The sequence below is a fragment of the Streptopelia decaocto genome (genome assembly GCF_964273445.1).
Source record: "Streptopelia decaocto genome assembly, chromosome: 7".
Taxonomy (NCBI): domain Eukaryota; kingdom Metazoa; phylum Chordata; class Aves; order Columbiformes; family Columbidae; genus Streptopelia; species Streptopelia decaocto.
In genome coordinates, this window is record NC_138661.1 from 38,185,454 (window position 1) to 38,211,573 (window position 26,120).

Sequence of the window (26,120 nt, forward strand, 5' to 3'; positions counted from 1 at the left end):
ATATATTCTCAAAATCTGTGGTACCTGTTAAAATTAAGGCAGAAAAACTGAAGGAAGAAAGGACTGAGTAAAACCTGCAATGTGCTGGGGATTTTTTGTAAAAGGGTAGTTTTTACATTTATGTTAAAAAACAGGTGTCACGATACTTCTGAAAAGAGGATTTTACTCTCCCGTCTTTTTCACTGGCTCTGGGTATTTTTTGGCAGTTGCTGTAGAAGTGTTGTCTGTGTAAATAAACTTGTGGGATAGACAATGGGCAGCCTACAACTACAGGACATTCCCATGGCCTCTATACCCTCCATGGTATTTTTCCCTGCCTAAGGCTACTTGGAACCTTAATCCGGCTTGGATCAAAGATACTTCTAATGTGGCGATGGGTCTAGCTGCTATATTAAAACGTGAAAACTTCCAGCTATTTGAAACTTCCTGATAAGGCAGTCTGTTAAAATTTTGCCAAAATTGTATTCTTAAACTGCAACAGCTAGAACTTGGATACCTGCACAGGAAACTTTTTAAAAATGCTGCTGCATATCCAGGGTTGTAACACTCCTGTGGGGAAAACAAACAAGCAAACTTAAAAAAAACCCAGACAAACAAAAAAACCCAACCAACCAAACCAAACAAACAAAAAAAAAACCAGCTTTAAGACAATCAGGTAAAAACTAGGAAGATGTCTCCCTACAGTGGATTGTATCATGAACACAATAGGATGGCCTAAGGCAGCAAGTGAAGGGGTCAGCAAGTTAAAAGCTGGGGTTTTGATTAGTCTCTCTCACTTCTGTTTTTGTCTCTCACGTTTTCTTTGCGGTTATCAGTTTCCTTTTCAGGAGTTTTTCCTGAGAGTGCAGCAGTTGTAGCTGGCAATGTAGTGTACAGGCACTGAAAATGTTCATCTGCAGGGTAAGTCACTGAGAAAGATTGTTTGATATTACTGACAGACTAAGCCTGCTACCCCTGCAGCCAACACTGTGTGCAAAAAGCATCTTTGAAGCTGGTCCTATTTTTTCCTAGTGAAGCAGTTTGTGTTGCTGTGTGCGAAAACTATTATGCATTAAATTGCTGGTCCCATGATTTCTTTTTAATGGTGGCTGCAAAGCCAGAAACCTTGGATTTCTTGAGGTCTCCTACATGACATCTATAGGGATGTTTCAATACAACAATATTTTTGCATTTTCCTTTTGCATTTTCCTTTGTAATTTTTGCAACTTGCCTTTAAAAATATGTAACAGGATAGGTCATTAAATGTAAAAATAAAATAAAATAAAATAAAATTAGGGCCTCAAGAATTACGTGAGTCATGGTTCCGCCCACTTCTTTTATGCTTGGTTTCTCCTCAGCTTTAGGAAACAATAATGAAGGCTAATGTTTTGTCCAAAACTTCCATGAAAGTTCACGGTGTTTCGCACAAACAAGTCCATTCTGACTAAAATCCACTATCTGAGTTTCTTTTCCCCCAGCTCCTAACAGCTGATCTGAGCTGGTTGTCCAGGCCCTCCTCAAAAGAAGGAAGAGATGGTGTCAACTCTGGAGGGCAACACATCCCATCATCAAATCTGTGTCTAAAACAGGTGCATTCCTTGCCCCCTGGCGATTATAGAGTCTGGGACATTGTTTTAGGGGATGACCTAACTTTTTGCCCAGCAGAGGTCATAAGATGAATCAGTCACTTAATGTAGGAGAACAGTCCCGCTACCCAGGTCCATGCACCATCCCCATCAGATAACACAGTCCTTCAAGGCTGAGCACAAGAATAAACTGAGTACTTTTAGCTTTGCTTGGATTTAATTTCTGATAATCTAAATTCCTGTGAAATTGATTGGAAGATTAACGTACACACCAGTTTAGCAAAGACCAAACAAGTGTGGCTGTTTTTAAAAAGATGCACTGCCAGGGAAGTCGGGGAAGAACCAAGGCTGGGTTTTGTCATGGAGCATGGGATTTTCAACTGTGGGATGGAGCATGGGATTTTAAACCTGCTGAAAATAATTAAAACCAGACGGCTTAAAACATGTGGGCAGGGACTTATGCATGGAGGCTAGAGGGTAGAAAGGAGATAAATATGCAGAGAGAAGGCAGAGGTGACAGTTTGTGTTGCATCTAAAAAGAGCTAAAAACAGTAGCTTTTTTCAAAGGCAGTCTTGCCCCATGTTCCAGCTGCAGAGTCATGTCCATTTGTTGCTTTTGTTTTCCATCAGATCTGCCAGCCAAATCAACCTGTCCTGTAGCCATGTGACCACTAGATCAATCTGATGGAAGTGTGGGGAATGTGTGACCAGAGTGAGGAGGAAGCATTTCGGTAGCAGGTAGCTCTCAGAGCATACGGAACTTGCACTCCTCACCCCGGTGGACTGGTGAGCTGGACTGGTTGTTGGCAGCTACATCCATGGGGGTGGCACTGGGTCAAAATGTAGCTCCTTGCAGATGTGGCCAGGATGGCAAAAGTTCCATCTTCATTAGGAGATTTCATAGCTACAAAGCAAAACAAAAGCATGAGGTGTAATAAGGAACAAAAGCTTGGCTGTCATTTCAAGGTGACACCTGCACTCCCAGCTAGGCTAGATCTCCAAAGGGTGTCGCTACTTTTTTTGATCTTGCTATTTTACTTAGAGCTATTCACTTTGGAAAGTCCACACATCAGACATGCAAAAGTAAGGAAAACTCATCCTGCTCAAGAGGGAGAGATGCTGGGGGAAAACACGCTTTTGTGTTTTCCTGATCATTCCAAAAGCTGAATAGCTGAGCATCTAAGAAGGGAGACTTGCCTTCATGTCCTGAAAGAATAAGGAGGATCAGCTGATTATAGCAGAGTGAAGAGAGCTCTGTTTTTTAGCATGTGTGGGTAGATCATAGCTCATAGCCACATGAGCTGATCTGTGGGCCTTTTCTAAATATGTTCTAACAGTTGTAGAAGGTATTATTCCTTTGCAAAATATGGGGTTCAAAGGAGCAAAACTGTAGCATAAGGTCCCTAAGTCACTGCAAATACAAAGTTTTTACTCAAAGTGAGGTGGTCCAATGGAGTATTAAGGACTTTCTCCATGTTTCAGTATTTATGCTTTCCTGTGTGTTATTGCCATCAGCTGCTGAACCAAAATCTGAGAAGCCTTTTTGGAAGGGAGGACAATGAGAGACAGGCAGTATCTAGAAGAGTGACTACCTTCTATGGATGCTAATAAAAGTGCACTTAAAGATATTTCCTTCAATTAAGTATTTGAATGAGTCATTAAATTTGCTTTACCTCTGCTCAATCTCCTTTGAAGTCTGGGTCCCATTAATATCTTCATAAAAGAATTTCCTGAAGGGAAAAAAAAAAAGTTTTAAACAGCAATTTTGCAGGAGGTGAATTGTGAACTTGTAAATATTTGTACCAAAAATGTGATGCTGAGTTGCATTGGCAGGTCATGTTCAAACATGAGTTATAGATATTTCATTGTCAAAATGTAAGGATGAGTTGCACGAAGTTCCACAGAGGATTGCTCTACGTCTGGCAGTATTCATTAATTTCATTAATGAGGTGGACGATGGCACAAAGAGAATCTTTATTAAAGCTACAGATAATTTCAAGCAGCAAGAGACTGCAAGTATGCCAGAAGCCAGGATTATAATTCAGTGATCTTGATAAATTGCAGATATGATCTGAAAAATGTGGGTAGCATTCAACATGAATAAGAGCTACATTTAGACAGGAATGAGGAGCTGCAGAAACACAGGACAGCGAGGAACTGTTTTCACAGCAGTTCTGTGGGAAAATATTTAGCAGGCATCTTAGCCACAAACTGAACAGAAGGCAACAATGCTGGGCTGGTGCGAAAAAGGGGAACGCCACCCTGGGCTGTCAGTGCAGGAAGAGAGTGCTCTGCTCCACACTGGGGAGGCATCAGCCAGAGCGGTGTGTGCACTTGTGGACACGAGAAACATGTGGAGCAGCAGGAGATGGTCCAGAGGAGGGCCATCAGAATGGTGAGACATTGAAAAAACAAGCTGTAAGGAAAGAAAATCAATGTTGTCTAATCTGATACAGAAAAATGGGTAAAAGTGGTAAAAAATGCAAAATTCTGCTCCAAAGAGAACAGTGATAATCTGCTTCCTATATCCATGATGGAGGAGAAGAAATAATGGGCTCCAATTTTAACTAGAGAAATTAATCTTCAATATTAGGATGAAACTTTGTACAGATCATGTTTCACTAAACACTAGACTAAATTTCCTGGAGTGTCTATGGCATCTCGAGCACTGACTGTCTTTGAGGACTTGTCAGGAGTAACGCAGGCAGAGCTGAGCCTGCCTTGAGCAGTGGGACAGGCTCAGTGACTTTCAGTCCCCTTCTCTGTCACAATTTGATAATAAGAAGCAGAATAAAATGCAAAACTCCACTGAATAATTTACATGTTTAGTTAAAATTAACTATACTATTCTGAATATGCATCACTGCAATCAGCTTCTGGGAATTTAGCCTTCAATCTCTAAGAATGTAAGCAGGAACAAGTTGAAAATTTCAGACTTTTTAACTTGTCAAAATTCGGGCAGATTTTCACAGAACAGCATATCCTCGTAACCAAGGACCATCTCCCTGATACATTTTCAACAATAGCCTCAAAACATGGGCATATTCAATTATAAGAATATATTCAACATGGGAAAAAAGCCTTTTTTCATCATATCTCCTTGGAAGGAGTTAAAGTGGTTTTGCTGAAACATTAAAAAAAAAAAAAAAGAAGATAGAAAATAAGAAGTCAGCCTTGTGCTATTCCATAAAATGAAACATTTTAGCCCAAGCAGTTGAAGAATGGCAGAATTTCAACCATGCCTGCTATAGTTATTTACATGCAAGTGGATTTGAGGGCTCACTGTTTCATTAGCGTTTATAATGCTCTTCAAGATCCTGACATGAAACCTATTACATCTTTTAACGATTTATGGAGTTGTTAGTGGTGATACAGATCTGAAGCAGTTTCTTGGATAACTAGAAAAAAGTATAATTAAACCTGTGTTTTTTAAAATAAACCCTATGCATTATTTTGAATTATGCATTGTGCAAGTGTGTTGTTCTCACATTCTAGTTTAACAGAGCAGAACAATTTGAAATGTTTTAACTGAATCAGGGTGCATCGATCTATTATACTAGCTTAGCAGGATGAGTGTTGAAGTAAGGAGTGTGTTTCAGGGAGAGAGCTGCTCATGAAGCTGTTCTGGCTGGAAAGGAGGAAGATGAGACCAGAACTGAGCCCTGGGATCCATCTCATATTTGCAGAACTGGCATCTGGGTTCCTGGCTTTGTAGTCAAGGGAGATTCACAAAGCTAGGGACGGTGAACTACAGTTCAGCAAGGCAAACCGTTGGCAAACCTTCTTACAGTCTTGTTCCACCCAACAGAGAGAAAGTTCTTTCTGGCACAGCTCTGAGCATCTGAGGTTACATTCCAGCTTTGAATCTCCAGCTGTATCTACCCACCATCTCTAGTGAGAGCCTAGAAAAATCAGGTTTCCTAGGCTAATATCTGTTTTTTGAGTCCTTCCGCCTCCACTTCCCACTCTTTTTAGTGAGTACTGCACAACTGACCCCCACTCAGCCAGATCTCCTCCACATGCAGTAGTTTCTCAGCAGCAGACAAGCTGGAACAATAATTGAAAAGTAATCCCTTAATAGTCACTTGAATTTCCAGGTGAGTTTTAGGGACTTTTCTTATTCAAATAGTAGAAATGTTTGACTGCTTAGGCTTTACTGCTGTTAACAGGAAAAAAAAAAAAAAAAAGTAACTGAATATTCACCAAAAGCAAATGTCAAATTTTAAACTCCCCTGGCAAAACCAGAAAATGCACTGTGATGTTTAGCTACGTAAATTAGGCAAAGAGGGAGAAGTGGCACCATGTGATTCAGATACATCTTAAACAACCTGCAGTTTTTTGGTAACTATTTGAGAAAAGATTTTGTATATAAAAGTGTGTGTGTATACAAAGTGGATATATGTAGATACACAAACACACAGACATGCACTTCGGTATTTGAACTGTGTTGGTGGCTACTATAAATCATCCAGGTGCAAAAAAACCCACATCTGATGGTGATGTTTACAGTTTATCCTTATGTTAAACACTTTTTTTCAAAAGCAAGACATGATATAGTTTCTGCTGTGATTAATGCTTTAATAAGACACAGATAAATAGTGGTGAGAGAGGGTATCACATACAAACAGCATGATCAGGGCTATGAAAGGCACCTACTGTATCTTGCTAGTTTTAAGCATTTTTTTTTAAACACATTTCATGCCTTCCTCCACATTTCAGGCTCCTCATTCCCACTGCACAGCAGCTCCCATCACAGCTTATGTAATTAATCATCATAAAACCTATTTCAAACAGAAAAAAGTCCAAAGGAAACTTTTGCAGTATCACAGAAGAAAATAGCTATGGATGCTGTGATTTATTCAAAGTAAGTATTCCTTGTGCATGTTTTCCAGTCCAGCAGGTAAAGACTGACTAGAGAAAGCCTGAATTAGATAGGAATTAATACATTTCTGCCACTTAGTGCTGTGAGCTTCACAGTATTTGGACACTCAATATGGCAGAAGTGGAGGCTCTACCTGGTCTGGGAAAACTTGTCAAGTTCAGATCAGATGGATGGAATCTGGGCAGAAAGCTGTTCTTGACTAAAGGACAGAAAAGAAGAAACATTGTTAGATATCAAGGAACTGATGTCCTGGTGAACTGAAAGAAGTGGTGGGGAGATTTTAGCATGTTCCTAGCTGTTCTAAAAAAAGCTAAAATCCCCTTTAAAGACCCAGCTTTAGCACAGGAAAGAATGGGACTGTGCTACTCAGTCAGCCAGTGCTTGGATTTGTTCAGATGTGAGATTTCCAAGGCAGGAGAGAAAAGGATGTCTCTGCTATGCTTGAGTAAGAACCAGAATGCTGAATAAACTGCATCTTTCCCCTTCTGATTAGTTGTATTGCTCTTGGTCCATTTTGGAACTCCAGGTGAGACAGTCTGAGGCAAAGTTTCTTACACAAACCTCTGTTTAATACTTCCAGCAAACAAGGCATTCTAGACTGTCCCAGATGTATTTGCAAATACTGTGAATTTTGGGTTCCCCCAGTGTTCTTCTTTGTTGATAAAATTGAATAGAGGGACCGTTGCTAATGCTGCTTTGATATTTTTAGCTATATACAAAATATTGCTCTTAATACTTTTGGGTCTGTGATTTCTCTAGACTCAAGGCACAAGTTCTTCCATGCCTGAAATTCCTCACTGTATTGTTCTGGTGCTTTTTTGTTTGTTGTTGTTGTAGTGGTTTGTGGGTTGTTGTTTTTGTTGTGTTTCCCTCCGCCACCCCTTGTTTGTTTGTTTGTTTGTTTTCCTGGTGGTACAAGTCAATGAGAAGTTTGTTAGAAATCACACAAAATTTAAGAAGCATTAGTGCTGACAAAATTTCATGTTTGCAAAGACAGCTGAAATCCCTTTGCACAAACGGGGGAATTCAGTGAAGCTCAACAAGGCCAGTGCACACTGTCTCTGAATGGTTCCTATTAAGTTGTTTTTGTTCTTTTAGAACATGATCATTATAGATGTAGAACTATACATTTGGCTTGATGCTGTTTAACTCATGGCTCAGAAACTGCCAGTACACATCACCTGCGTTCTTCAGTCTGACATGTTCAATTTCTACAAAACAGGTTAACTTGGATCAAAGGAAGCCTCTTATGGGCAGAGATCCCCACAGGAGAATTCTCCCTGGAGTTAAAGCACTTGCGTTCGTGTGCACCTGGCAGATGTGGCAGCATCTCCCGCGCTGGCTGTCCCTCTGCACAGGGGCATGCACGAGGGACTCAGCACAGCAAGGCTCCCCATACTTGACCCTCCAATGATAAAATTTCCTGGGAGTCTCTGAGATCGAGGTGGAAGGAAGAGCCATCTTTCTGCAGACCTAATGTGTTTTGGGTCTGGATAGATGAATTCAACTGTTTCTCTAGTTGCTTCCTTTTTGTGCTGAATCCATATGGAAAGTAGCACACACAACAGAGTACTAGGAGTTTTCAAAGTATACTTCCATGAAGACAAGATAGGAATTGTAGATGGGTACCACGAAGCAGCAGTTCAAAGTACCATAGGTAGTACACAACAAAAGAGACAGCAAACATCACTTGTTATTGGTTGCAATGACAAGATGCAGAGTAACTTTTTCCTTCTGCTGGGTGAAGTAAGGTAAGCCAAATTAACTGCACCCCACAATTTGCTCCCACTGAGTGCTAGCATGAGTCTGTACTGCTTGTAAACTTCCAAATTTGCTAGTCAATCTAGCCACCAATTCCATACAGTTAATTGAACATTTACAAAACAAAGGATCCTTCTGTAAAAAGGCTGAGCAATTCAAGACTGCTGCTACAGCCTGATACTCAAAAATATACCATGAAATAAGCAAAGAGATTTGAGCTGACGTTTTAAAAAATCTACAGTACGTGACATAAAAGATGTGCTAAAACCTCCTTAAATCTACAAAGAAACTGTGCCATTATGACTGCCTGAAACAAAATAGGAGAGAAGAATTAATCCACCAGCTAAAGTCTTATTTAGTTTGCTTTAACAATGTCTGTAAAGCCTATTGCTCTGTTGTTCTAATGATGTAGGCTAAGACACAGGAGATAAAAAAACGCAAGACACTGAAAGCTGTTGTAAAACTAGGTCACTGTTAAATTAAACATTTTATGAAAAATAGAACCTATCTTGAACAACTCTGAAAACCTCTTTGCTTTTTTCATGCACTCAGCCAGAGATGGGCACTTCACTCCGCTTTACTGCCTTCTTGGGGGAAAAAAGCACCAGTTTAGTTACATCCTGGCACCCGCCCGAACCAGCAGCTCCCTTTTTTTCCTTGTAATTAACAGCTGTTGAATATTTATTAAGTAAGTGCCATGGGGTAACACTTAGTCATCGGCTCAACAATGCTAGTGGTTTGCAAACTAAAAGGAAAGCACTGGCCCTACCTCAGAACACTGCAACCACCGCAGTCGTGCCGGCTTCTGCTTTTCAGGGTTCTCTCCAAGCACCAGGAGAGGAGGATGCTACTGGCAGGACGTTCGTCACATCTTCTCCTCCTTTTTTCAGACAACCACAGGAGAACATGCTGTGCTGTGTCTCCCTTTATCATGTGAAGAAGCTCTTGAAATAGCCTGGAGACTCCCACTGTTGGGCTGTGAGTAAGAGTTAGCACAGGTCCTGTGAGCACGTGTAACTCCAGTGTCACAGCCACTACATGCCGTGGTTGAAGTTGTGTCTTTCAAAGTTGATAAAATTACCTCTTTACAGCAATGAGGATAATACAGCTTTAGGAGTACTACTAGGTGTGCAGGAAGGGTTCTGCTGCTGTAGTTATCAGTAAAAGACAGGGTAACTCCATAGAAGTTGTGGTTTTGTCCTTAAGATCAGTCTCTACGATAAAGTAAAACTGCCCAAATATTTTCAGTGTAAATAATAGTGAAAATGAAATCTAGCTCAGCTTCTTTTGGTTTTAGTAATATATCATTACTGACAGGTGATGTTCTATACCTAGTATTGACCATGGTGGTCTCTTCTGGCTTTAAGATCTCATCATAAAGTACAGCAGAGAGGGGACAACAAAACTCTGCCCTCCTGGCTGGAAAATGCGTAGCAGTCCTCCACCATTCATTCTCACCAAGCACAACAAAACATTGCAGCCAGAAGTTCTATTTTCCACAAACACGTCTGTATGCACTTAGTTCTACATCAGCTAGAGATGTCCCACTGATCTAAATGGAACTGTTCCTGCATCGCTAATCACAGTCATCAAACTACTGGACTCTCCCACTGGGAAAGAGGTTAAAGTGAGAAATGATCTCTGTGATGAACCAAGTCTGAACACATTGTTTTCAGCATAAGGATCAATGTAAATACAAACCTAGCTTCATTTCTTTTGGTTTTAATTATGTATCATTTGTTTTGCTAGTTAATGTGTGAAACTAAAAAATGTTGCTATGCCATTTTTCTTAGTAGCAGTTATTACTTCAAGGGACCAAAGAATAGTTGTGACTTGAATGAACCCACAAGACAAAGATTAATATAATTATAGTATAAAATGGGAAAATAAGAAATGAAATATTACCCAAAACTGAAATACCATTTAAGCCATTTTTATTTATGATTTGCCTTTCTTTTTACTTGTACTTTTTGGTTACAATTTCTTCTGTTGAGTATGATTAAAAAAAGCACAGTAGTTACTTTTGCTGTAATGTCTCCAGTCAGCTTCCTGTCTCAGCATCATGTGCTATTGTAGTACAGTAATACTGGGCCTGGAAACACTGCCAGGAAACATATTGATAATTTCTTTGAATTTTAATGTTAATACACAGTGAAATATTTTCTATCAATCCTGTAATTTGCAAATAGCTTTTCTATAGAACCTGCATTTTAGTCTAAGTTAGCCTGATAAATTTAAGCACTTTTAGACCTGTTAAATACTGCATGTACACTCCTTTGAGGCAGCTGGGAGAATAAAGACTACATAGAACAGAGGTGAAACAGGCTTTCCCGAATAGACCTGATATAAGACATTGAAATATTTCATCCTGGATGTTACATGAAGTCATACCCCAGCATAACTTGATCTAACTACTGATTGGAAATGCTTTGCTAAGAAAATCTCAGCAAAAGACATCTGTGTTTCATAGGTAACCACTCACTCCTTTCTCCCTTTATGAGAAAACTTCGTGTGGCAAATAATGTATAATATGCTTAGGGTCATCTGAATGGAATGACAAGTACTTCAAATTCAAACTTGATATAAATGGAAATACTTTTAGATTCATTTTATTAAAAAAAATTGTGATATTTCAGAAGTGCAATTTCTTTGAACAAAAAGATCAGGGAAGGTCCACCAAGATCAGAAGGTTTAAACTTGTCTCGGAAGGTTCTAAGTGGTCACAGCTGAAATCTGAAACAAATCCATTGAATCAACACCTTGTGAAGTCTAGTAAGGGTCAACAAGCTCACGTGAGGCACAACCACAGAATTTTGCCACTAAGATGCAATTTTGAGTGTGACAAGGAAATAAATGCATAGTCTGTGAAGACGGAGGACCTTTTGTAAGATGTGGGCATACCGCACAGGCTGAAACCTGGCATTTGCAGGACTGATGAAGGAGCAGTCAAGAAAGGAAAAGAAAGATAGAGATATAGATCCAGTAGAAATGGAAGTGATGCAGAGTTGCACCAGAAATATTTTTTTCTTAAACATTTATCATTTGAATTATTGCAGCGGTTTCATCACCAGAAAGTCCATGTGCTAGACAGGTCATAACCACAACATGAAATGATATTCCCGCACAAGATGGCTTTTGGTGTCAATCAGCAGGTTTATCAAATATAAGCCTGGTTTTGATAAGACACAAATGAAGTAAATCTTCAGGATGCTAGGAAAGTGGGGAACAGGGACATCGCACTGGGTACATAGGCTGGTAAAGTAGCCTTTCCCCTGTGGAGCTGGTAACCTGCCATGAATAGCTTCAACTGCAAAAATATATCTGACATGCAGAGACCAAACCTTGGAAACTCAGAAACTTTTGGTACAGAGACAGGTGCAGAGTCCTGCTGCAAGCGTCTGGCCCAGTGCTTTACAGCATAGCTTTCACAGACTTGAGGGTCAGTTTTGGGTGAGGTGAGCTTAACTTGCCTTCTGGAGGACAAGGAAAGGAATAAAAATCTTATCCCATCCAATGGAGACATTGGTGGAGAATATCCATAGGAAATACGTTACTTCACACATGTAATTAATGTATGAAAACTTGTTCTAGCCAAGAGCAATGGGTGTTGCCCATGTTACAAGTCTGATTAAAAGGACTGTATCTTTAAGTGATTTTGTTTAAGCTGTGTTGCCTGTTATGATGGGTAATGGTGTGCCCACTCCTGCTCTGCTTATGACCGCAGGCTTCAGCTGGGAAATCTTGGGTGTTCGAAGAGCATGACCCAGAAATAAGGATTTAATGCTTATAGATGGAAGCGTTTTGCCTAACACTTTAATCATGCGATACAACATTTAAATAGGAGTGCAAGATAGATGTAAGGCCTGTCCTCGGCTCCTTCCCTTGCTTCAGAGCTGCACCAAGTCGCCCAGACGCAGTGGAGGTGACGGGATAGGGGGGCTGAAGGGCTGAAATTTCCCCATGTCACCGGCAAAGCGCGACAGGCTCAAGACCGGGGCGAGCGCGGTTTCCCCAGCGCCGGGCGTGGGAGGTGTGCCCGGACTGCCCGCAGCGGGCGCTGCTGCAGCGGGGCCGGAGCCGGAGCCGTCACCGCCCCCGCGGCCCCGCCCGGGCCGCCGCCCCCGCCCGCCCGGCGCGGGCTCGGCGGAGGGTCGGGCGGCGGCAGCGCGGGGCGGCCGGGGCGGGCGTGGGGGGAGCGGTGTGGTGTGCCCGCGGCGCTCCCGCGGCAGCGTCGCCTGCGCCGCCGTCCCCGCTGCAGCCTGTGGGGCGCTGAGGAGAGCAAGAGATTTTGGAAGAGGCGCGGGGAAGAGCCCCGGTGAAAGCGCCGGCCCCGCCCGCAGGCTCACGCCATGGTGCGGGCTCCCCACCGTCCCTGAGGAGAGGCCAGGCGGGGGGCGGCAGGGGACGGCGGCGGCGCGGTTGTTAAGGTAATGGGAGTGGGCTGCACGCAAGGTTGGGGCAGGGGCTGCGCCCGGCGCTGTTATTTTCCTCTTTATCTGCATTTGTTTGGCGGAGCGGTTGCTGCTCAGCTCTGCGCTCACAGCGTGTCCCGGTCCCGCCGCGGACAGCGGAGCCCTAAGCCCCAGCCCGGGGGGAGGGAGCTGCCCGGGCGGCCCCGAGAGGGGAGTTTTCTCTGAGTTGGTAGTAGCGGACAGGTGCAGGGCGGTGTGTGTGTCACGTATGTGTGTATATGTCCGTGTATATACTGGCCCGCGCCGCTGAGCAGGCGGGGGCGGTTGTACTCCTTCCCCGGGCCGTGCGGTCCCCCCCGAGCGCACCGCGGCTGCGGCTCGTCCTCCCGCGGGGACCCCGGGGAAGGGGGCCCGGCCTCAGGTCACGGCCCAGGGAGCTGCAGGCGCCCGGGCCCTGTCCCGGCGGTGCGGGGGTGCCCTCTCCTCTTGGGGCTCAGCGGGGGTTCAGGGGACGTGGTGTCCCAGCAGGTACAGGGGCTGTGCCCGGGGAGCCGGCGCTCGGTGGGGGCACAGGGCAAGTTGTGACCTGGAAGTGCAGAGCTTTTCGGGGGGAGGCCTCGGGGAAGGAGAAGGGGGAGCGAGCGCTGGGGTACAGCTTGAAAGGGGAACTGATGCCCTGTGGGAAAACTTGGAAACTGTTTCGTTTCGGTAGTGTATGGTAATAATACACCTTCCTCCGCCGACAAAGTGCGTTTGCATGAAGGCAGATCGGTGCGAGAGAGTAAAGCTGCCAGGCACTCTTCTCCCGGAGCCTTAATCTCCTGTGACACTAAAAGCATCTCCTTAGTCGCTAGCTGCGATGGCGTAAATAGAGGAATAGGTTGTGGGGCCCGCGAAGGAGCTTCAAGTATTTTTTTCCGAGGGAGATGCAGATTTTTGTATAGCTAGCGGCACGCTGCCGCTTGTGGGGCGCAGACATAACAGCAGCCGGGACTGCCGCTCCCAGGAGCTGCCGGCGCCCGCGGGTTTGTCCCGCCCGCAGCGGCTCTGCTCCCGCTGCCGCACGCCGACCTCGCCGGGTTGCCTGGGTGAGTCGGGGCTTCTCTGAGCCGCCCTGCAAGGGGCCTGACTGAGCGGCATCCCTAGTGTAGCCTGCGTGCTACAGAGCAGCGTGGCGCTTCCTAAAGCTTCCCTGAAATTAAAGATTATGGATATGCATAATTCCTCTTGATTGTTTTTTGTTTGCTGACTGCCAGGGTGTAGGGATCAGAAAGCAGGAAAACCTGTCTTTGGTAAATAAAGCAAGACTGTAAAACTCACCTTTGTGCTGGTGCGTTATGCTGTATATTGGTGGCTTCCCACCCCAAAGCAAGCTACGTTTCGTTTGTGTGTTTCTGTGGGAAGTGCTTTGAGAGCTGCGAGCGTGAAAAGTGCTTGGTAAAGGTATTGTGTTATTTGTAATTGCTTGCTGAAGAGCATAGTGAAAGAGGTTAACCATTGTTCAAAGCTTTGGGGATTTAAGGCATTTGATATAATTTTGAATATTCTCCAAGGTCGATTTGGGTTTATTTTGAAGTGGAAGGTTGTGTATTTTTTTTCTCTTCCCTGAATACTAGATTTATCCTAATCTTGCAGCTTGGAAGACCTAGCAACTGCTGTGTGGTTATGATCCATAATACTTTATCACCAGCTGACTGGGAACACTTTCACTATACTTCCTTGTAAATCTGCTTTAAAAAGAGGTCAGATGTTCAAGAGCAGTTATTGACTTGGGGACACATGATTACAAACACAGAATAATAGTGCTCATTGCTTGAAAGGGTGTGTTAAATGCTGAAGAAACTGTTTAGATTCAGACGATATTGACATTATTTTTAGATGAGCTGACTAATAGAACAATTAATGGGGAACATTGCAGTTTCTTTCCTAACTGGTTACAAGTGTGGTGGAGTTTAGATAGCCCTTATTTTTTTCCTTTTTGAACTGTAGTAGTGATCAGAAGGAAAAATAGTTATTTGCTACACATCTTATACTGAAGTTTATAATCATAAAAGTATTTGAAGATCACCTACCTGACTGATTTTTCTGGTTTCTTCTTATTACCCTTCCCTTCTAAGAAGAGGCATAATAAGAAATTGCATCTAGTCATTGTGAACACTGCTTGCCTTAGTTTCTCTCTGATGGCTCCTGCGATGCAGGTAGGGCAGATAACTGCTTAAATCAGTGACACCTGAGGAGAAGAGGAAAGGGTGTGTCCTCTTAAGGCAGCAGTTACCTTCTTATGAACCCCTTATGAAGTGTTTCATTGTCTAGCATGTAATTCTGGTGCAGCACACGGGCACAGGAGAGCTGAGCAGTGATTACTGTTTGTTCACAGAGTAACTCTGTGCTGGTTAATGTTTCTGAGGCAGCTGGAGGAAAGCTGAGTGTATGGACTGGAAATGCTAGGATGTGTTGTTGTCCCTTTGAGCAGCCAAGACCAAGAGAAAAGGAGAGGGCAGTCCTGTCCCAGCAGACTGCAGCAAACTAGCAGATGGCAAGGAAAGAAAAGAACCTGCTGTATGTGGAGTAGCAGGAAGACAAAATAGCTGCATTGTGTCTTCTTAACATGGTACGTTAGGATACTGTGTTAGTCTGTGCTGAAACTTTTGAATCTTGCAGTGCCATGGCTCAGGTGCCCTAATGGAAATAACAGGATGGTGAGCACCTCTTCCTATGCTCAATGTTACGAGACTGCAATTTTGCCCTTATGATTGGTTATTGTGTTCTGTGTGCTCATCACCTGGAGCTTCTGTTGTGTGTCTGCAAGCCCAGCTAGGCTCTTAAGAGGGGAGATTGTGTGAATACACAGGTCCACTTCACTGAGCAGCTCTGGACTGTTTTGTGGTACAAATATTGTATCTAGTCATTAGAACTGAAATGCTCCTGGCTCCTCTTGGGACTCTTCTCAGAGCTTCTTCCCAACTGCATTATTATCTGTGTCGATTCATACCACAGCATTATAATTACAAAGAAAAGCTGGGTACAATAAGAATATTACATTGATGATTTGGGTATTTTTTCTTGTCAGCCTTTAACTGCTGTCATCAAGGTGGCATCAGACAGCACTCTGCCATCTGGCATGTCAAACGAGATGTGAGATATCATGGCCCTGTGTTATTACTGAAGGTGTAGTGGTACTTTTAACCCTGAATGCTGGTGGCTCTGTCTGCATTTGAGAGAAAAGCCCACCAGAGCTGTGCTGGCCAAGCACATTTCAGAAATGCTGGGGTGCCTGTTGGTGGTAGTGGATACCACCTTGGGTTTTCAGAAGCATCTGGATGAGTCAGTCACTTGGTTCCTGTGGAGCTACATGTTTGACTTCCTCAGGCTACAAAATTCCCTCTTTCCATCTTTGAACTCTTACATATAGTTGAACATCTGTCTTCATATTCTGAACTAAATTATGTTCCTACATCTCTAACTCTTTTTTAAAATTTTTTTTTCCTGCAAATTTCTGCCTCCATTCTTTATCTCTTAACTTTCTGTGTAGCAACTGTCAAAGCACTGCTTGTGTGGTGGTGGATTTATCGGGGTTTAGAGGTGGATAGTGTATGTGCAGTCTCAAGTATTTTGGAAAATTTGGCCTGCCTTCATAGCCTTGAAAAGGTAATAATAGATGCATTGTGAAAGTTCTAAACTGTGTTTGATTACAATTTTCCTTTAGTGATATAGTGACTTTTAAATTTTTTGAAGGATGATATTAATATTAGTAAATCCACAGCATTTTCTTAATCTATATACATTTTACAATGAAAAGGCTTTTCCATTATTTCAGTTACTGTTTCCAGCTGGAGTAACAACTTATTGTGGTGACTGGGGAATGAGCTAATTTCTGCTGCTGTGCTCTATCTATGAAGAAGAGCAAGAAAGAGGAGCTAATTTGTATTTTCTTAATTGGTTGTCAAGCCCTAGAAAGATTGTGGAGTCAAGAGAGATTGCTGCTGCCCACTTGTGTTGCATCAGATCTCATACTGTTTTTTAACATCTCTGTAGCTGGTAGCAAAGAATGTGGAGAGACAGAGAAAGAGGGGTAGATTAAAATTTCAGTGAGCAATAAGGTTCTGACATTTTGATGTCCCAGGAGCTCTGTGCATGGTCATGATGGAAACAGCTATCTGTTCCTAGGCTGAGCATCCACAGAGTATGGCACAGGTGCTGCATTTCACCTCTGTGGGGGTGGTAGGGACCATGAGGTAGTTAGGCAGCGGTGAGGAATGAGTGCTGTATTTTTTCCTGGAATCTTCAGTTACATTTTACAAACATCATCCCAGTGGAAAGGGACAATATTTCATGTTTTTCACTGTGCGTATGGAGCCTGGCATCAGAGGTGAAAGATTCACAGGCTAATTAAAAGCTCCTCAAATTGATTACTACAGGCCTACTATGCTATGGGGATGTGTATTTAGCAAAGGATAACTAATGGTTTAAAAGTCAGGGCTTATATTTTTAATTTATTGCTCTGTCATCCATTATGTGAATGTGGGAAGTCACTTAATTTCACTGTGATTTAGTTTATCATTTTTGTGAAAGAAAATATTTGCCTCTGTCACAGATGAGCGACTAGTTTTAGGTTATGCCTTCACTAGTGTAGATTGGCATAGACGTGTATTAGTTCAATTAAAGGAAATGTCTTTATATGAATATTATAGTATAGCAGCAGTGGTAGTAAAGTATATGAGTATTTATAATGTACGTAGCATATATTTGTATTTATAGTAGTCCAGTTATGGCATTGTGAAGTTCAGGGTAGATGAACCACTGCAGTGGGATTTGTAGACTCTGTTGAACTGTGTGGGTGTGTGAACTTGAACTAGCCAGTTTGGGAGTGGCTTAGATTATTTTTTACATGGCAGTTACTGAAGTTATTAGGATGTAATTCACATTTGAAAAGGCTGTGTGTTGTTGTGATAAACAGCAGGACAGTGAAATCGTAGTATTAATATATTGCAGCATGTCCTTGAAGTACCTGGCTTGCATCCGGTTGTGCTCCTTTGCACCAGGGTATTGCATGGTGCCACATCTTCAATAGCAGCTGTGCTTTTGGTTAGTAAATTTCCCATTATATTTGACTGCAGGGTACTTGCAGTTTTCCATTCTCTTGAGAATGAACAACCAGCAAGGACTCTCGGCAACTTGGGATGTTTTAAATGAGATTCTGCAGTCACTGATCAATGCAGGGGTGAATTGGTTGTTATATCAACTTGCATTAGACGATTTGAGCTTTATTTTGGCAAGCTCTGTTTGGAACAAGGAGTTTAGGTGGAGTAATTCTGAATTTGGAATCTAACAGATACTGAGGCCTGTAGTTTTTAAATTTTAATGTTTTGATTTTCTTGTCAGCCTCTATTAGAGTATCAATTAGTTTGTGCTTCTTCTAATTCAGTTTTCTCTTTGAATCAACTTTATTCAGTTGTTTTCAACTTATTCGATACAGTGTAAAATAGAAATGCAGTCCCAGAAGTAGCTTCCTGTAGTTGCAGTTAGTATTTTCTATGGTGCATAAAGTACAAGGTACTTTCAGAGATGATGTATTTGATGGACCAACTTCACAGACAGGCTGCTCTTAGCACAGCTTAACTGATCCAAGGAACATGATTTTTCGAAGAAGATTTTTATTGGAGAAGGGATTAGAATTCTGCCCTCAAGCTCTCTATTTTCGGTGCAGTTACTCATTTTCCACAGGGAATGATTCTGGCCAATAAGTTGGCATTGTTGCAAACCAACAAAATACAGCTTCAGCTCTCTTGTTAGCAACTGCTCCTTGCAGATTGATAGCACTTTAGAAATACTGCAGTAGTTTGGGATCACCAATTCAGATGAAGTTCGAAGTTGGGCTATATCTCTCTCTTTGCATTTCTGAATTTGTGTAGTGCTGTCACTTGTTTCAGTTAACTATTCAGCATATATTTGCTGTTACATTCTCTGTAGCTATCCTTGATATTAACATGTTGGCTCAGAGCATTTCCAAGAGCCCTTGCACTCACAGCAGTATTATCGGAAGGTAGAGACTACATTTTGTTCTGAATTCTTTGGAAGAAGGGTAAATGTATTGGAAGCAGTTTCTTCCTGGTTATAACATTACGCTGGTCCATTAAAAGTAAATTTGGCATGCAAGTGCCCATTTTAACAATTGATTTCATAAAGGGAAAAATTTGCCTTGTTAATAGGCAATTCATGTGTCAATACTTGTTACTACCCTTCCCCATTTGTTTTTTTCTTTTGGTTGCCTTGCTCTCCTTGTTTATCATCTGTGAGTAATAGATCGAAAACTCTGAAAGTGGGAAGTGTCTTCCTTTTAAATGACCAATGCTTTCAGCACACCTTGGGTGGACAGACCAGAAAACAGTGCATATTTCTCTCTCTAGAAAAAAAAAAAAGCTTCTAATTAGGCATCAGGGAACTCAGGACCTAGTCAGTGTCACATGCCAAGAAATGTACTTTATCTTGGCTTCCATCCCTAGATTTCCTGGATGTAGCATCCAGTTGCAGGCAGTATTTTCAGCATTCTAAAATAGCTACAAATATCTGCAGATGTAGAAATATGTAGAATCACAATGGGGTGTGGCTTCTTGAGGAAAGTAACCAACTTCCATGGTTTCTCAAGAAGCAGTCTGATCATCTGCCAGGTGACTGAGGCAGGTCACCTGTGACAAACACAACTGGAACAACTGGAATTCTCCATCCTTAGTGTCTGCTGTTATGCAGCTTTGTGACTGGGTGAGTACTACCACAGATGGAGAGAAAATTGCTCAAGACCATGGAGAAAGCCTTTTTTTGGAGGTGGTACAAGGCCTTGGTGATCCCTGGTTAGCAATGTTCTGCTCAGACTGCCATGCCATGAATATTTGGACATTTTATTAAAGGACATATATAATTGGGAACAGCAAGTGATTGGAGAGGAGTACCTGCAGAAATCAGCTGCTCACATTAGACTACACAGTGGGCTGAGTTTAAACTTGTAGACTGTGTCTACTTGCAGGAAGCCAAGTGGCTTGGATTGCCACATGTCTGAGAGCTAGTTCCGTCTGAAAGATGGCTATGTCCATAGTGCATATACTTGGCTAGAGGAGCCTCTTCTGGCCTTCAGATCGTATATCTGTGACCTGAAGATACAGTGACCATTATGTGTGGTTGGTGCTTTTTCTTTTTTTTTTTTTTTTTTTTTTTCTCCCCAATTACAGTGTTTAAAAATGTGAAATTGTCCTGCAGCCCATCAAAAGGATGAAGTTATGCATGGTGTGACTTGGGACACTTTGGGAGGCTGTACGGGGTTGCAGAACCTATTGGGGAACTGTTGGAGGAATGGCAAAGAAGTAGAGAAGGCAAACCCTGTCTAAGGTCATCCATGCTGACTCCTGGGCGCAAGTGGTGATGGGGGAGAACTGTGTTCTCAGGCCTATGCCCACATACTGGTTTGGAGCTTTAGAAAAGTGAACCTGGGAGCAAACTAGCAATTAATCAGTGTGGGTGATCAGGAGCCTAGAGTCTCCTCCCTGAGCTACTACTGTATGGAAATGTAGTCATACCTGTAGGAAGTTTTTCACAGAAAGCAGTTACACGTATGGAAGGGGACTGCACCTTTAGGAAATATCTGTAAGAGTCGTAGAATTTGGAAATCTAATCTTCATCAGGATCCCAGTTTCTTTGAAGAGAAGGAAAAGGGAGTGTCCTGAAGCTGGGTCTGTTCTTTCCACTCTGTCAGGGTGAGGCAAGAGAGTCTGTGCTGTTTCCATGCCTAGATGTGCACCCGTGGTGTGTCCTGCTGGTTACAGATCGAGAGAAGTGTTGGGCTGCAGTACTTCAGCATGGGGTTCCCTGTGAGCTGGTACCTCAGAAAGAGGAGGAATGAGGTCCTTTAGAATCCATGAATTCTCTCAGTATAAATAAAACTGCTTTCTCACAAACAAAGAAGAATTGGTTTGGCAAAAGTTTGAACATTAAGTGCAGTTGCTTGGAAGTGTTTATACTTTGTTCCTTAAAAAAAGGCAACAGACTGAGTATTGTTGATAGTACTGCAGTGCTTGGCATTGCAAGGAGGGGCAGAAGGCCTGGGATTATCTTCCACTGAGAAAGTGTTTGAAAAATAACTTCAGTAACAATTTGATGTCCACAAGAGTCATTGGAAGGATTTTTAGATGCTTTGGGAGCTGTATTTCACTGATGGAAAGCAGACTCCATTTGCTGCTCCTCCACACAGGGAAGCAGGGCCATGGGATCCAGTGGCATGAGACCCTTCAGTCTGACCCTGGTAACTGCGGTGTGGCTCCTTAAGTGGGAATGCCCAGCCCCTATTTCACTAGCCCTTATGTCCTCCTGTCTGGTTGAGGAGAGGAACGTGTTTTTGTACAGTCTTGTTCTGCTGAGCATGGTGGCCAGCAGTGCCATGTGTAGTAGGAACATTTCCCCCTCCCCACCAGTAAGGATGCTGGAGGAGATGGTGGAGTTTTGATCTCTGCTCTAGTCTTCCTGACTGTTGCCTGATTCAGGTGGATGTTGTATCAGTTCCTCTTTGGGACGTTATTTCACTAGTCATACAGGTTTACTTCTGCAGGAGGAGCAGAGGTGAATTGTCCAATGCTCTGACTGAGCAACACCAGTTATAAGCAGAGTATAGCCCAGGTTGGACCTGCGGATCCTCTAGTACACTGTATGCTGTCCTCTAGTATAGACACCTTGCTTGGCATGCCTAGGTCCTTGTTACATGAAGTAATGTTAATCAGGAGAGAAATGTGAATATAAGTTTCTTTCTTCCCAGTGCAATTCTAGAGAGACTTCTCTAATGGATATGAAAGATCAACTTAGTATTAGTGGAGACTAATTGAATTCAGAGTAACTGATTTTTGTGTGTGTGTGTGGTTTTTTTTCTTTTTTTTTTTTTTTTTTTTGTTTGTTTGTTTCTCCCCCTTCCCATTCTTGTCACCTTAATAACATGATTTATTTGGTCTAAATATTCTAGCAGACCAGGCAGTGATTTTTCCTATTAGGTAATTACCAGTTCAGCAAGGCATGTGGTTGTATGATTTCTCAGGCATGTGAAAAGTCATGTAGTTTAGATGTATTTCACTAGTTAGAAAAAAAAATTAACTAGATATGAATGACATGAAGTTATATTTTACTCTGATTGCATGCTGAAGCTCTAAATCTCTCATGATTTGACATTAGCACTACATGTCAGTTATAAGCTGCACTTGAAATAGACAAATTGCATATTATAGCATAAAGGTGATTTCCACTGATTGTCACCCAAAATTGTATTTCAGCTGTGTGGTACTGGTAGATATCTACATGGAGATTCATGTAGTAGAGTCTGTTTTCTGAGATAAATTTTTTGCATAATATAACAAACAATGTCATTTTTATTTCTGAAGTGCAAGAAATGTTTTGCACTGTGACATTTTGCTTATGAATTTGATAACTTGCTAAAATGGAGGATAAGAGTTCAAATATGACCCTTGTATTTGGTTGTTAAATCCAGGTGGTATTTAAAAAAAAAAAAGTTTGTTTTGCAGAATTTCTTCTTTGTCTTTCTTCTTTCTTTCTCCGTTAATTATAAACCCCAGAGTTTATAAGGAGTTCTATGTGGGGTAACTTCTATGAAGCACTTGGGTTTCTGTGCCTATAACAATTTTTTTGCATAGGTTTTATTTACAATAGTATTTTCTTACAGTAATCAAAGTATTTGGGAACATTAATGGCAATATTTTCATTTGCTGCTTACCTATTTTCATTGAATTTCCATATACACAGAGATTAAATACTGACAGTTTTTATGCATGAAAAGGTAAAGGTTGTTGTCTTTTGAAATTTCATTAGTAAGCTTCAGCATCAGAAATGCTAGAGAGGTGAGCTGTGGAAGAGAATGGTTTCCCTGCTTTTCAGAGCATTTTTTTAATTGGTTATTCCTGTTTAAAGGAGTCCACTGATCCTTTTGTAACATATGTGAGCCATATATCTTTGCAGCTTCTGTTTTTTCGGGAGAGTTTGATAAGACAGAGGTAGAACTCTTACAGTGTTTCAGTGCATTTTGCTGGCAGCTGCCTATCTAGTCCAGTGTGCTTGTGTTTCTCAGAAAAAAAGCAGAACTGTTCTATAATAAATAATAAAATATAAAAAGGGAAAAAAAATGGTGAGAGGTAAATGTACCCTCTCTTTTTAGCATATTTTTGGGAGTATTTTTTAAAAGCTTAATAGGCCATCTTATCCATAAACAAGAAACTGAAGACTGCTGATTCGCTCCTTGTATATGGCAGAGTGAGAGAACAGCTAGCACAAATGGTTTTCAATTTTTATCACTTTTGCTGCTGAGTACTCTGGATGACTGCAAGCATGGCTATTGTCAGAAAACAGCTGTGGCAAAATAGCATCTTTTGAACCTAGAAGTTGGAATTTAAGGACCATTTATTTTTTGCAGATATGCATTTGGATTTAGATTGCTGGGGTGTGGATGCAGGGTGGTATGAATTAGCCACTGGTAATGTAATAAATGTAGGAGTAAGGAGCTGACAGTACTCTTCACCTGGTAACTGGTGAGGCTTTTGACTAGAGGCTGTGTGTGAATACTTTTTTTTTTTTTTTTTTAAACCTAAATAAAATGTTTGTTTTCACCCTTCTCACCCCTTTGTAGATGAAATATTTGTATAAGACCAAGCTGGATTATCTTCTGGCTGATGTATTGCAAATGTGCTTAGAGAAAAGTTCAGAGGCAGATTCTGTTTTTACCATGTGTAGTGATGTAGGGTTGACTTTCTGCTTGCATCTTGAGGAGAAAGGGCTGGCAGTGAGCAAAAAAGCGTGCAGAAAGAGTAGGTGTCGATAGGATCCCTTGAAAAATTAGTCTTGTGATTCTTTCATGCCAGGCTACAGTTTTTTGTTGCTTTGTTTTTTAACAGAGAACTGTGCAAGTCAGATGGGCACTTCTACATACCATTATATTAATTAGAGGGTTGCAAATACAACATGTTAACCTAATTTTAGGGTAAAAAATCCTGTACTTTGACCATGAGCAGTTTCATTTGTGTTTGCAGCAGGTAGCCTGCATCACTGGAGCTCTGGCCTCTCTACCCTCCTCCCTGGTGGCCTGTCCCCAGGCAGAGATCACAGATTGTTAGGGATTGGAAGTGACCTCAAAAGATCATCTAGTCCAGTCCCCCTGCTGGAGCAGGAACACCTAGATGAGGTTACACAGGAATGTGTCCAGGTGGGTTTTGAATGTCTCCAGAGAAGGAGACTCCACAACCTCCCTGGGCAGCCTGTTCCATTGTTCTGTTACCCTCACTGTGAAGAAGCTTCTTCTCATATTTAAGTGGAACCTCCTGTGTTCCAGTTTGTACCCGTTGCTCCTTGTCCTATCATTGTTTGTCACCCAGAAGAGCCTGGCTCCATCCTCGTGACACTCACCCTTTACATATTTGTAAACATTAATGAGGTCACCCCTCAGTCTCCTCCAAGCTCGAGACCCAGCTCCCTCAGCCTTTCCTCATCAGGGAGATGCTCCACTCCCTTAATCATCTTTGTGGCTCTGTGCTGGACTCTCTCCAGCAGTTCCCTGTCCTTCTGGAACTGAGGGGCCCAGAACTGGACACAACATTCCAGATGCGGTCTCACCAGGGCAGAGTAAAGGGGAAGGAGAACCTCTCTCGACCTACTAACCACCCCCTTCTAATACACCCCAGGATGCCATTGGCCTTCCTGGCCACAAGGGCCCAGTGCTGGCTCACGGTCATCCTGCTGTCCACCAGGACCCCCAGGTCCCTTTCCCCTATGCTGCTCTCTAATAGGTCATTTCCCAACTTATACTGGAACCTGGGGTTGTTCCCGCCCAGATACAAGACTCTACACTTGCCTTTGTTATATTTAATCAAATTTTTCCCTGCCCAACTCTCCAGCCTGTTCAGGTCTCGCTGGATGGCAGCACAGCCTTCTGGCGTGTCAGCCACTCCTCCCAGCTTGGTGTCATCAGCAAACTTGCTGACAGGGCACTCTAGTCCCTCATCCAAATTGTTGATGAATATATACTGGTCCCAATACCGACCCTTGAGGGACTCCACTAGATACAGGCCTCCAACTAGACTCCACCCCATTAACCACAACTCTCTGGCTTCTTTCCTTCAGCCAGTTCACAGTCAACCTCACTACCTGATCATCCAGATCCCACTTCCTCAGTTTAGCAGCAAGGATGCTGTGGGAGACTGTGTCAAATGCTTACTGAAATGAAGACAGACCACATCCACTGCTTTGCCATCATCTAGCCTCTTGGTTATGTCCTCATAAAAGGCTATGAGGTTAAGCATGACTTCCCCTTGGTGAAGCCATGTTGACTGCCCCTAATACCCTCTTATCCTTGATATGCCTTGAGATGGCACCAAGGATAAGTTGTTCCACCACTTTCCCAGGGATGGAGGTGAGGCTGGTCTATAGTTACCCAGGTCCTCCTTCTTGAAGACTGGAGTGACATTTGCTTTCTTCCAGTCCTCAGGCACCTCTCCTATTTCCCATGACTTAGATGATGGAGAGTGGCATAGCAATGACCTCAGACAGCTCCCTCAGCACCTGCAGGTGCATCTCATCTGGACCCATGGATTTATGAATGTCCAGATTGCTTAATTGGTCCCTAACCCAGTCCTCATCAACCAAGGCAAACTCCTCCATTTTCTTGCCTTCCTCTGGGGCCTCAGGGGTACGGGGCTCCTCAGGAAGGACAGCCTCGGGCAGGGTAGACAGAAACAAATAAGGCATTCAGTAACTCTGCCTTCTCTGTATCTTCTGTCACCTGGGCATCCACCTCATTCATCAGTGGGCCTACATTGCCTCTATTGTTAGTTTTATCTGCCATGTATTTGAAGAAGCTCTTTCTGTTGTCCTTGACCCCTCTCTTGCCAGGTTTAATTCTAAGGAGGCCTTAGCTTTCCTAGTTGCCTCCCTACATCCTCTGACGATAGCCTTATATTCTTTGCAAGTGGCCAGCCCCTCCTTCCATGATCTGTAAACTCTCCTCTTACACTTGAGCATACCCAGCAGTTCCCTGTTTAACCAAGCAGGTCTCCTGGCTCCCTTCCTTGGCTTCCTACATGTTGGGATGCTCTGATCTTGAGCTTGGAAGAAGCAGTCCTTGAATGCTAACCAACTATCTTGGGCCCCTTTACCTTCAAGTATCCTTGCCCATGGGATTTCCCCTAGCAATTGCTTGAAAAGGCCAAAGTTTGCCCTGCTGAAGTCCAGGGTTGTGATTCTGCTTGGTATTCTGTTCCTGCCACATGAGATCCTGAACTCCACCATCTCATGGTTGCTGCAACCAAGGCAGCCCTCAACCTTTACTGCTTCAACCAGACCCTCCTTGTTAGTGAGAATGACATCCAGCTGCGTTTCTCTCCTAGTTGGCTCATCCACCATTTGGATCAGGAAGTTATCATCAATCCACTGGAGGAACCTCCTAGACTGTGGCTGGCTGGCTGAGTAGTC

The 26,120-nt window shown here is 42.7% G+C and overlaps 1 protein-coding gene across 9 annotated transcripts in view; it reads left to right on the top strand.

Moving 5' to 3' along the window:
• Positions 1-12,425: 12,425 nt before the first annotated feature.
• The window catches only part of RGS6 (regulator of G protein signaling 6), a 294,856-nt gene continuing 281,161 nt past the window's right edge, over positions 12,426-26,120 (top strand). For all 9 annotated transcript variants that reach the window (XR_014184622.1, XM_082058421.1, XM_082058415.1 and 6 more), the window contains exon 1: positions 12,426-12,635. The gene's annotated coding sequence lies outside the window, so the exon portion shown is untranslated. The remainder of the gene's footprint in view (positions 12,636-26,120) is intronic.